The 12,721-nt window shown below is 30.2% G+C and overlaps 1 long non-coding RNA gene across 1 annotated transcript; it reads left to right on the plus strand.

Moving 5' to 3' along the window:
• Positions 1–9,698: 9,698 nt before the first annotated feature.
• On the plus strand, positions 9,699–10,548 carry LOC128283467 (uncharacterized). The gene is made up of 2 exons (XR_008273822.1): positions 9,699–9,755; positions 10,402–10,548. It is a non-coding gene; the product is annotated as an uncharacterized LOC128283467 (long non-coding RNA).
• The last annotated feature ends 2,173 nt before the right edge of the window (positions 10,549–12,721 follow it).

The following is a 12,721-nucleotide window of genomic DNA, read 5'->3' on the forward strand; positions in this document are numbered from 1 at the left end:
ATTTATAGGCATAAGAAGTATAAAAGAAGTATAAATCTAATTCTAATAACTATTAGAATTTAAAGTACATTAAAACTTTATCTTGATCATGATAGACATCAACTTGAAAAGATATTCATAACACTCTTCCTTGGATGTCCATTTGTAAATAATATGCATCGTTATAACCTTATTAGAAAAAACCCTGTGGGATAAAAACCTAATGAAGGAAAAAGAGTACATAATCTTCTATTACAAGCTGCCTCATTAAAAACCTTTACTAGAAAAACCCAATGGGACAAAGCATTGGTTAAAGAAAAATAGTACAACTTATTTTAAACTCCCTCTAATGGCAACATTACATTACATTACATTTTTGAGTTGACGTATTCCAATCTTATGTAGTAGTTTTTCAAATGTTGAAGTTGGCAATGCCTTAGTAAAAGGATCTGCTAAATTATCACTAGAACGAATTTGTTAAACATTTATATTACCTCTTTTCTCAAGATCATGGGTGAAGAAAAAATTTGGTGAAATATGTTTCATTCTATCACATTTGATGTAACCACCCTTCAATTGAGCTATACATGCTGCATTATCTTCATATAAGATAGTTGATATCTTTCCCTGTAAAGGCAACTCACATATCCTCTAGATATGTTGGGTCACCAACCTTAGCCAAACACACTCTCAACTTGCCTCATGTATTGTAGTTATTTCTGCATAATTGAAGAAGCGACAAGTAATGTTTGCGTTGTTGAACACCATGATATGGCAATAACCCCACATGTAAATAAATATCCTATTTGAGATCAACCTTTATGTAGATCTAATAAATATCTAACATCAGCATAGCCAACTAATAGGGATTTTGAATCATTTGAATAAAATAACCCCATATCAATGGTCCATCTAAAATATCTAAATACATGTTTAATTCTATTCCAATGTCTACATGTTTGGAGAAGAACTAAATCTTACTAACAAGTTTACAATGAAAGCTATATCAGGTCTTGTGTTGTTTGAAAGATACATCAATGCCCTTATAGCACTTAGATATGGTACTTCAGAACAAAGAAACTATTCATCATTCTTGCAAGGATAAAATTGATCTTTATTTACACCTAACGATCGTACAACCATCGGAGTACTTAATGGGTAGTACTTAATAGGTGTGCTTTATCCGTGTAAAATTCTTTAATATCTTTTCCATATAAGTTGATTAATGAACATGAATTTCATCTTTTAAATGCTCGATTGTAATCCAAGATAAAACTTTGTTTTTCCAAGGTCTTTCATCTCAAATTCTTTCTTTAAACAATTTATTGTGTTTTGAAGCTTTTCAAGAGTTCCAATAATATTTAGATCATCGACATAAATAACAATTATCATAAAATCTGATCCAAACCCTTTTATAAAGACACGTGCAAAAATTAGATCATTTTTGTAACCTTCTTTTAACAAGTATTCACTAAGACAATTATACCACATATGTCTAGATTATTTTAATCTATATAAACTTTTCTTTAACCTGATCGAGCAATTTTCTCAAGAAACTCTATATCTTTTTTGAATTTTAAATCCTTTAGGGATTTTCATATAAATTCCACTATCAAGTGTACCATATAAATAGGATGTAACAACATCTATTAGATGCATGTCAAGTTCTTCATGTACTGTCAAACTAATCAGATATCTAAACGTGATTGCATCAATATGTCTTTTCACAACAATGTTGGGCCTTTGCGAAAACCCTTGTGCTACTAGGCGAGTTTTATATCTTACAACTTCATCAATTTCATTTCGTTTTCACACAAATACTCATTTATATCCTATCGACTTTACACATTAAGGTGTTTGGACTACAGGTCCAAAAACTTCACGTTTAGAAAGTGAATTCAATTATGCTTGAATTGCATCTTTCCTTTTTGGCCAATCTTTTCTATTTTTACATTCCTTAGTAGATTTAGGCTTAGGATCCTCATTTTCTTTTGTTATTTCAATAGCAACATTATAAGCAGAATTGTTGTTGACAACTACATTTTTTTTCAGTTCTATTTTTTTCTCGTATTGACATAACTTATCGAGATTTCTTTATTTCATCATTTTCATTTTCATTTTTAGGTACCTAAATCTCTTTTTAAGTTTTATAATTAGTTATGTCATGGGTCTCTCTAGGAACCCCCGCCTCCACTTTATGACAATCTTGAATGTTTGCTCCTTTACTTTTACAAGAATTTTTATTTTTGGAATCGATCCGTCTTCCATGCTTCATGCATGGATTACTTTATTTTACATTAACAATTTGCCTTATTAGGACATCAATTTGTATTTGAGCATTTTCAGTTGGTATGTGAGATTTAATGAATTTGGCAGTTGATTTGTAAAATGAATTATCTGTTGAACTTCCGGTTCACATTGCTTTGTACGAGGATCTTAGACATTGATAATTTATTTCAAATACTTTATTAATCCAGCTTTTTATTCTCTCCCACTAATGTTGGGAAAACTGACAACTCATGTCATAACTAAATATTGAATTAATAGCTCAAAAATATTATAAGGAGACTCATATAAATATACATTTCCAATCTCTTATTATGACCCATCTTTGTGCGTTGTTGTGGAGCAGTTGGAACATATACCGCACATCTAACAATTGTAATATGGGAAATATTTGGCTTTTGACCTAAAATCAATTGTAATGGGGAGTATTTATAATTTATTGGCTTGAAGCATACATGTAAATTAATACAATCTCATGCTAAAATAGAAAGTTTTGTTCTCTTAAGTGATGATTTAGCTATTAGTTGAAGGCATTTGATAAACAATTCAGCTAAATCATTTTGTGTGTTAACATGAGCTACAGGATGTTCTACTTTTATCCCAATTGACATGCAATAATAATTGAAAACTTGATATATAAACTCACAAACATTAGCAAGATGAATTGTTTTAATTACATAATATGAAATTAATCATTTAAATAAACAATCTCGCAAACAACAGGTTGCGAGTTGATAACGCATGTGATTATCTTGTAGATGTATCTACCAAAATCATATGAAATTAAAACCATCCACATGGTGGATGAATGACCTCATATTCATTTTAGAAATGCAAGACATTAAATCTCAACTTTAGCTAGTGAGTTTCTAAGAATCAATTTTCATTGAGAACAAGCAACAAATAAGAATTCTTTAAATTAAGGAATCTTTTGGTTCTTTAATAAATGTCCATATGAATTCTCAATTACTTTTCACATCATATATAATCCAGGATAGTCTAATTGGTCACGCCAAGTAGTAAATGCATTTGTATTAGTAAACTTCTAGTTTACTTTAACATGTGTTCTAATTGTACTAAATTGGAACAAATTGATAATTTTATTATCATTCATTTTAATTTGTATCCACATATAAGTAATATTATGACATTTACTACTGGAAATGTCTAAATCAATGTGAAGTCTATAATACCACTAAGTCAATAAATATAATTTCTAAATAATTATATGCAGTATTCACTTGAGAATATGTCAAAATCTTCAAATGCCCAAAAATCTATTAATAGCAAATTTTGATAGTGGATCTTATTTTTTCAGGTATATAACATGTACATAACCAATGACTTTTCATACATAAATTTTCTCTCTTGCAAGTTCTCATTAGTAATATTTTACCACGTAATTTTAATTGAGAACTTATAGAGTTATACTCATAGTTTTTAAAGAACTTACAACTTTAAGTGCATCCAACCATAATAAGTTTTAGATAGAATTATCATATTCTATTACTCATAAGTAAATCTTTCACAGTCAAATATTTTACTTTCAACCTTTTAATTGGGATGATGACAAAAGAATATCATAAAGATTATAAAATAAATATAAATATAAATTAATAACCCAATCCTTTTTTATTCATATGAAATATAATATTTTCCTCATTCACAATCTTAATATGAGATCCATTAAAAATATATTTTAAAAGTAATGCATTAACTATCACAAATTTTGTGCTTTTAAATATTTATATATTAGCTCTTCCGAGCTTTTAACTAATTTTGTACTATCAAATATTAAAATAATATTTGTTTGTTTCATACCATATAAGATAAATATTTTATATCTGTAATGATAAAATTCATTACTACTTTTTCATATCATTCCTCAAAGAATATTAACAGAAACAAATTATTTGGGCATACGCCACATTTGCGGCAAATAATCTTTCATATCACATTGATAACATAAGTTATTTTTACCCTTTGAAAAGTATCTTGAGAATTCTCATTGTTCTTTTATTTATCACTATGTTCCTACTTTTAGTTATCTATGAGTATATCTTTTATTTTCTTTATGTTTACATTCACTTCGGAGAATGCAACAAATCTGGTAAGACAGATTTCTAAATGCCTTTATTGATTTTTTATTTCATAATTACCATCGTAAACATGCGTGGATTTTAAATCAGAATCTATCCATTCATATTGTCATGATTATTCTCCAATTATAATAAATATGATATAATAAATAAAACATAGAAAAAATGCACATGAAGATCTTTAACATCATCGTCATCACCTTGACCATTATCACAAGCACTATTACAAGCAGTAAAACAACTTTGTTTTCGTAATAATATTTATAATCTAATAGTAAAAATAATTTAATAAATAATCAAAATGTTCATGTTCAAGGCTTGAAAATTATCCGATACACATTGTACCAAATTTTAATACCACATATATATTATAAAATCTTATCTTCCTTTAATAAAATATTTATAAGTTCAATTTAAAAGATATTATATAATCATTCAACATTAGCAAGTTAATAAGGCTCAATAGATCTTATCAAATTTCCTTTAATCAACAATGGTAGGCTAATAACATTTTCCCCGTAATTTTAATAAAATTTCAAAAATATTTAATAACAAGAATTTAATAATCAAATTTTAAACATCTAAATATTATGCATAATATAACTTAATTAAAAAAATTCAAAAGAATGATTTACCAAAAAAAAAAAGAAAAGAAAGAGAAAACATACCATAGTAATAGCAAACATATCTAATAAACAATTATGTCTTTTACATAAAAAAATTAACATAGAAAGACAAAAATCAAATGCCATCAAAATGTGAAATTTATGTCAAATAAAAATTAATAGTAGTCATACCTTAATTGAAAAAGAAAATATGGTCGAAATATAAAAGTTTCTTATCAAATCTTTTCTTTACCCATGCTTGTAAATCAAAGATCGGGAATAAGAACCATAATTTATTCTGAGATGGAATCTTTCAACATCTTGAAGATGAAGTTGTAAGGGAGAAATTTTAAGGTGAAAATGAATTTGATTTGTGGGACGACTTCGAAAGATTTTGAAAAAATAGAGAATTATTGTGCTGATAACGTGTTATAAAATAAAGAGAGATGGGGAGAATAAAAAACAAAAAAAATGAAAGCAATAGAGAATATAATTTATTAATCAAAGGAAAATTACAATATTTCATCGAGTCTCTATTTATAGACATAAGAAGTATAAAAGAAGTAGAGATCTAATTCTAATTACTATTAGAATTTAAATTATATCAAACCTTTATCTTGATCATGATGGACATAAACTTAATAAGATATTCATAATAAAAAATATATTGTTATGCAATATTGATAAATGGTTTAAATTAGTATATTAGAATTTATTTTAAAATGTTTTAAATTATAATATCTTGAATAATATATAATATATATATTTTATGATATTTAATATTATCTTATAAAATAAAAAATAATTTTAAATAAAATTATCATTTTAGATAATATTTTAATATTATTAAAAATCTTCTAATATTTTATTATAAATATTTTATAATTCAAGGTGAAATTGATATATTATTTTTTGTTTATTCTTACATATTCTTTAATATCATTTCAATTAATGAAAGGGTAAATTACACCAACAGCCACTCAACTTTGGGGTAGCTGACAAAACAGTCACTCAGGTTTCAATTCAATCACTCAACTTTCAAAAAATAATAAAACAGTCACCACTAACCATTTTCCATTAAGACGTAACGGAGTTACCATTTTCTGTTACAGACTTAACAAAGCTATTTTCCATCCCACTATCACTGCTCTCCCATCCCTCTCCCTCTTCCCCACCATCCCTTCCCTACTCCGATTCTCTCCCCCTCTTCCTCTCCATTACTTTAATCAAACAAGCTCCTTTACTTTTTTTGCAGACATCCCCACCCTTGCCCTTTCCCCCTCTTCTCCTTATTCCTTCTTCACCATCATCCCCACCACCATTACCATCGTCGGTGCTGTTACTATTCTATTTTTTACATCAAATTTTGAAGTCAGAGGGTTGGCATGATCTTATAGGAACAACATGCGTATTGGAACTTGTTGCTCATGTCCAAACGATCCTGCAATTCATATCACTTCCCCTAGAGGACAACACTAAATCGAAAAAACACTAATAGAGATCACTACTAACTTTCATTTCTTTTGAAACTACAAATTTAGGTTTTCTATTGAATAAAGTGCCGGTTCATTTCGAGAGAAAAATTTGAAGTTTTATCATTTGACAAAGTGGTTTATATTGCCCTGCATGTAAAGAGGAGCAATTTAAAATGGGTTTTGATGTTCATTCTGATAAATATACTGTATGATGAATTTATTATGTCTAGTCTTTTTTGAAAGGAAAAAAAATAATGCAAGAGTTGGTGATGTTATAAACCAGAGTTATTGTTTGATTTAAATGATCATGCAAGTTGATAAATCAGTCACCATGGCAGTAGAGGATTTGCAATAGCATTTCCTTGAGGTTCAAACAAAAAGAAACTCTACATATTGATTTCACCACTAAATTTTATACTCTAAATCATATGAACTCAATGCCTATGAATGATGACAAAATTGAATGTAATAACAGGATACCTCATTTCCCTCACTTTTTCCCCTTATTTTAAGAAGGCCTTTCAAAAATCCAGGGAAAAAGAATGAATTATGTAATAGATGCAAATGAAAATAAAAATGGAAATTTGGGTTAGGTTGAAATAAAAATGGACTCTAACCAATCTGATGTAAACTTATAAGCCAAAAAAGTTACAACACCAATTTGATGTAAGGAATAGAGTAGTAACAACGGCGGCGGTGGTAATGGTGGTGGGGATGATGGTGAAGAAGGAATAAGGGGAAGAGGGGGAAAGGGAAAGGGTGGGGAGGTTTGCAAAAAAAAGCAATAGTGGGGAAGAGGGGGAGAAAATTAGAGTTGGGGGAGGGATGGTGGGGAAGAGGGAGAGGGATGGGAGAGCAGTGATAGTGGGATGAAAAATGGCAGCTCCGTTAAGTTTGTAACAGAAAATGGTAGCTCCGTTATGTTTGTAACGAAAAATTGTTAGTGGTGACTTTTTTGTTATTTTTCGAAAATTGAGTGACTGAATTGAAACCGAAATGATTGTTTTTTCAGCTACCCTAAAGTTGAGTGGCTGTTGATGTAATTTACCATTAATGAAACAATATAATATTATTCTTCAACTACTAAATTCCAACCAATTAAACTACATAATACCTATTATGTTTCTATTACATCCCTTTTGAATACTTATTTTATTCCAGCTAACCAAATTCATATATCAATCTCTCCATTCTTCTTCTTCTTCTTTATTCTATTTTGTGTTCATTAAGCAGATGATGAAGATACTCGTAGCTCGAATTGTGGAGTTGTCCAAAGCACTTAGCATTTTCATGAGATTTGGCTCATGAGGCCATGTGTGGCTATTTTGGGTCAGCCACTATCGCCCTATCCTTATTCTCATCATTTTAGGTTCAAGGGTACTCACCGACCTTTACTGAAGGTAGCTCATAAATATTAACTTTTGAGTTATACTTGCTGAATTTTAGATGAAAGATATTTGAAGCCAATTACACAATACTCATCCTATTAATCATTCATCACTTTGACCATAATTTTACTTTATTCTTGTAACGCCCCAATTTTCGGGAATTCTGTGAATGTTGGCATAAGTTAATTATGTTAGTGGGCCTTTAGAAAGCCAAGCTTAAGATAGAACCCGACAATTTTAGTTAATTTTTGTTCCATAAGAAAAAGGGGGTGAAATTATGAAATAGAACCTATGTGAAAATGTTTGAAAATGCTATAGGCTAAATTGAAGTGGCCAAATAAATAGGAGTGCAAAATAGGAGGATTTGCATGACAAACCTCCCATTTTACATGAAGTGGCCAGCCATCATGTTGTTGTAGACAATATGAGCACTTGATATCCATAATTTATGGTACAAATTGATACAAATTGATAATAGGTTAGGTAAATGTTCCATGATAATGGGTTAGGTAAATGTTTCATGATAATGGGTTAGGTAAATGTTTCATGATAAGAATTTCATGTCTTTTGTATTAAAGAATTAAATGGATGAAATATGAAGTTTTATTAAAAGAAAAAAGGGTGAAAAGAACAAAGTTTTGTCCATCTTTGTTCATCATAGCTGAAAGTTAGAGAAGAGAAAGGAGAGGAGAAAGCTCTTGAGTGTTCAGTCACTTGGGGAAGAAAATTGAAGGTAAGTTCATGGTAGTTGGCTTCTATCTTGATGTTCATGAGTTCTTCTTGATTCTACCTTAACTCTTGAAGCATATTTTGGTTTTTAGTTGTGTTGTGAGCATTTAGTAATGAATTAAAATGAAGGAAATGGTTGTTGTTTCATGTTCTTTTGATGAAAAATGGAAGATAGGTGAAGTTGAGCCAAACAAATGAGCATGCATGTGCCTTAGATGTTAAAGGGAAAAATCAGCTAACATGTTGTGCTTTAAGATGATGAAATGGAGATTATACTTAAGTAAAATCATAGATATGTGATGATTGATTGGTGATATACATGTTTAAATAACATGCATGCTAGGTATGTGTGAAAGAGTGATTTGGTAATAAATCTGCTTGGGACAGCAGCAGTAACGTGAATTTGGAAAATCACCATAAATTGTGGGAGAATAATTAGAAGCTGAATAAATTATATAATTAAAGCTAATTAAGTCTAGTTTCTAATGAAATAAACAAGAACATATTTTGAATTCTGTACAATGAGAAATTTGATTCGTAATGAAGGGTGGTCAGATTAGTCAAACAGTGAAACATGGGAAACTTTGAGAAAACTCTGGTATTGATTGGCCAAACCAAAAATTCTGAAAATTTTATGGATAGAAGATATATGAGTCTATTTTCAGGAAAAATTAATGGCACTTGATTTAGAGTTTCGTAGCTCCAGTTATAAATGATTTAGTGACTGTTGCTCAGGAAGATAGCTTGCAGTGAAATTATGATTATGTGGTAAACATTGACAAAAATTTGTTAATGAGTTGCTTATTGTTTTCTTATAAGCTTACTATGATCTGTAGGTGTGGTTGGCCGAATATTGTAAGGGGTTAATACGTAGTTTGTATTTGAATAGTTAGATTAACGTGTTAGTAATCCAATTGTAGGCGGTTCGTGTGTGGATCTCGTCAACATATCGTTGCAAACAGGTGTGTAACTAACACCCTCTTTCTTAGTCTGGATCGGCAAAAGTCGAAAAGCCGAAATGCCGAAAACCGGTATTTTGTAGATTTGCGAAAAGTGCGAATGCTCGTGAGGTAAATCGATTAATGTTTTTGGTAAACCGCAAAATTTAGACGCAAAGTGCATGATTTACGTGCCCTTGATATTTTTGGGCTTAATGGGCCAAAATTGGAATGATGGGCCAACGGGCCCAATTCGGTAAGAACCCTCGATGCGTGATTCATTAGTACGTGAAAAGTAGGAATATGCATGAAAAACCCTAAAATAGATAAAGTCTTGAAATACCTTTAAAAGTGGAAAATTTACGCTTTACCCATAGTAGATAAAATACCAAAATACCCCTAGGTTAAATTGACCTAAATGCATGTTTGATTGTTGTTATTTATTGCATGTCATGTTGTTATTATCGATGCATGGGATTGGGATATTGACGGAGGAAGTACTGAAAGTGGCTTGTCCACGTCTTGGGGCTTCGCCTCAATTTATCGTAATCGAGCGACAAAGGTCAGAAATGTGGAGTGTTAAATGGGTGGGTTGAGCTATTCCCACATGGAGTGTATGGTGGTATGGGTGGAGTGTAGTGGTTGGTGGGTTGAGTAGTCTCCCAAATGGGCTTGCATATGTTCTTGATGTTGCATGTATTTTGAAATGGGCCTATGGGCCATACTTGTTATCTGAATAAGGGCTAAGGCCCGTTTATTGTAATCAAAAGGGCTCTGGCCCAGTATCATTGTTACCTGAATGGGCTTAAGCCCAATGGGCTTGAGCTGACTTGGGCTTTGAATGGGTTTTCCTTACACACTGAGTTTCCCCAAACTCACCCCTTTTATTTTCATCCACGTAGGAAATCTCCAACCATAGTGGGCTTGGAGCTGTGAGGGAATTCGGAGTGGCCACCCGTTCTGAAAGTTTGGTTTTCTTCTGGTGAACTGGACATCCTATTATTTACGTTGAGGTTTGGGTTTTTAAATGTAATAAGGCCGCTTAATTATTTTTGATGGTTTTAATATGTATTACTAAGATAGGTATTACTTATTTTAACTGTTGAAATTGGATAGCTTTAGGGCGCGTTTTCAAAAAAAAAACAACAATTGATTTCAAAATAACACGACAACAAGCAAAGCTTCCGCAATGAAAGTATTTTCCAAAATTAATCACTTTTCTTAAAAATGACTTAATCAAATCGGTTTCCTAGAAATATACATGACGTTAAGGTGTGGAAATGGCTGTGTGCATGTCTAGGATTGGATCCGAAGGGAGCTTGGTATTTAAGTAGTCCGATAGACTCACCTCCTCTTTTCCGGTTTCCTACCTGGTGCACAGCTTCCATTTATTTTAACCCTTAATGAATTAATCTTTTGAACATCAAGTACGATTTTCTGGACTTAGAATGGAAATTTTTTTTTAACGTTTTTGATGTGGCATGCCAGATCCGGCCATAACTTCTGGGCTGGGTTTGGGGTGCTACAATTCTAATAGACATGTAAGAGAAATCAAATGGTTTTTTTTCCTACTAAACATATATAGTAGATGTCTATGTCGATAGATCAAATCGGGTCATAGTTTAATCTGTTTTTCAAATGCCTTGTTAAAGCTTGAATCAAGCTGGACTCATTGATCCAATCATTTAATACGTCCTTTTTGAGAATCTATGTCCATGAAGGAAATCTATACACTATGCAAACATTCCATCTCCTGACACCTGTCCAAAAATAAACGAAGGTTTTTTTTTCTAGATTATAAAACAATAGTATAATTTTAATTTTAGTTCCTACAATATGCTCAAATTTTATATATCTATATACAAGGTGACACAGTGCCACACCTATTGTGTTTCTTTTCATTTTATAAAAGTGGTTAATTTTAGTTTTTGTCCTAATATGCTTGAATTTGAGAATTAATCATTATACTTTAATTTCTAACATAAATTTGATCTCTATATTTTTATAATATTGTTAATTAATTTAAATTATTAATATAATTAACTTTTCGATTAAAATGTTATGTTGTTATATATAATTTGAAAGCGATTTTAAATCCAAAAATTAGAGAAACTAAAATGGCTATTCTACCCAACTAACCTTAAAAAAATAAATATTTATAAAAATGACCCTGTTTGAAAAACTATGATGAAAACAACCTAAAATCTACATTCCCGAGCAGTGCCGGCCATCTCACTGTAGGCACTATCTTCCGTCATTCCCTAATCATGCCTTAATGATTGCCCTGTTAATAAAAAATGATATTTTTTGGTACCGGCACTGTAATGGCTAGCACCCATATGTATTTTTTTTAAATACCTTCAAAAAATAAGGGTATTCTATGATTTAAAAAGAAAAAGAAAAAATATTTTAATAGGTATCGATGTTGAAGTGGCTTGCACTGGTTCAAAACTTAAAAAAAATGATTTTTTTATTTTTTTGGTGCCTGTGTTGAATTGGTCGACATCGATTCAAAATAAAAAAAAATGAATTGAGGAGGAAGAGAGTTGCACTCAAATTGTGTCAGTTGGCCCCATGGATGTCGATGATGGCTAACTACATAATGGAGTGAAGGCAGAAACTAAGATAAATGGAGAAGGAAGAAAAGATAAAGAAAGAAGGAAAGAAGTAAAGAATGAGAAATAAAAAATAAAAATGAAACTAAAACCATTATTGAGGAGAGAGAGGATATGAGATAAATGCACAATAAAAGAGAAAACTCTTACAATTACCAATGAAATAAAAAGTTTTAACATTAATGTTTCACCAAACAAATTTTGAACTAATAATAATTTAATGGCTCTCACTGAACACCAAATGTTGGGGATTTCATATTAATAATAATTAATAATCAATTGAATTATTAATTTTACCTTTATTATTATTTTTTTATTCACAAGAATTGACAAGAATACTTTTTATTTACCCATTAAAAGATATAAAATTTTTATTTGAGTAAATTTATTTTTATTTTATTTTTACTTATTAAAACTCATGATATTCTATATTAAATAATTCATATTTAACATTCAATTAAATATGTCTAAAAATAAAAAATTTCATTCAATTCATTTTAAACCCTTAGCATTTAAAGTATTTAAACAAGATCTTAGCTTCATCTAATTTCAATTTTCATTTTTTTAGTTAATACCTCGTATTTTAAAGGTTATATTGAATTTGACT

This window comes from Gossypium arboreum, chromosome 11 (genome assembly GCF_025698485.1).
Source record: "Gossypium arboreum isolate Shixiya-1 chromosome 11, ASM2569848v2, whole genome shotgun sequence".
NCBI classification, from domain to species: domain Eukaryota; kingdom Viridiplantae; phylum Streptophyta; class Magnoliopsida; order Malvales; family Malvaceae; genus Gossypium; species Gossypium arboreum.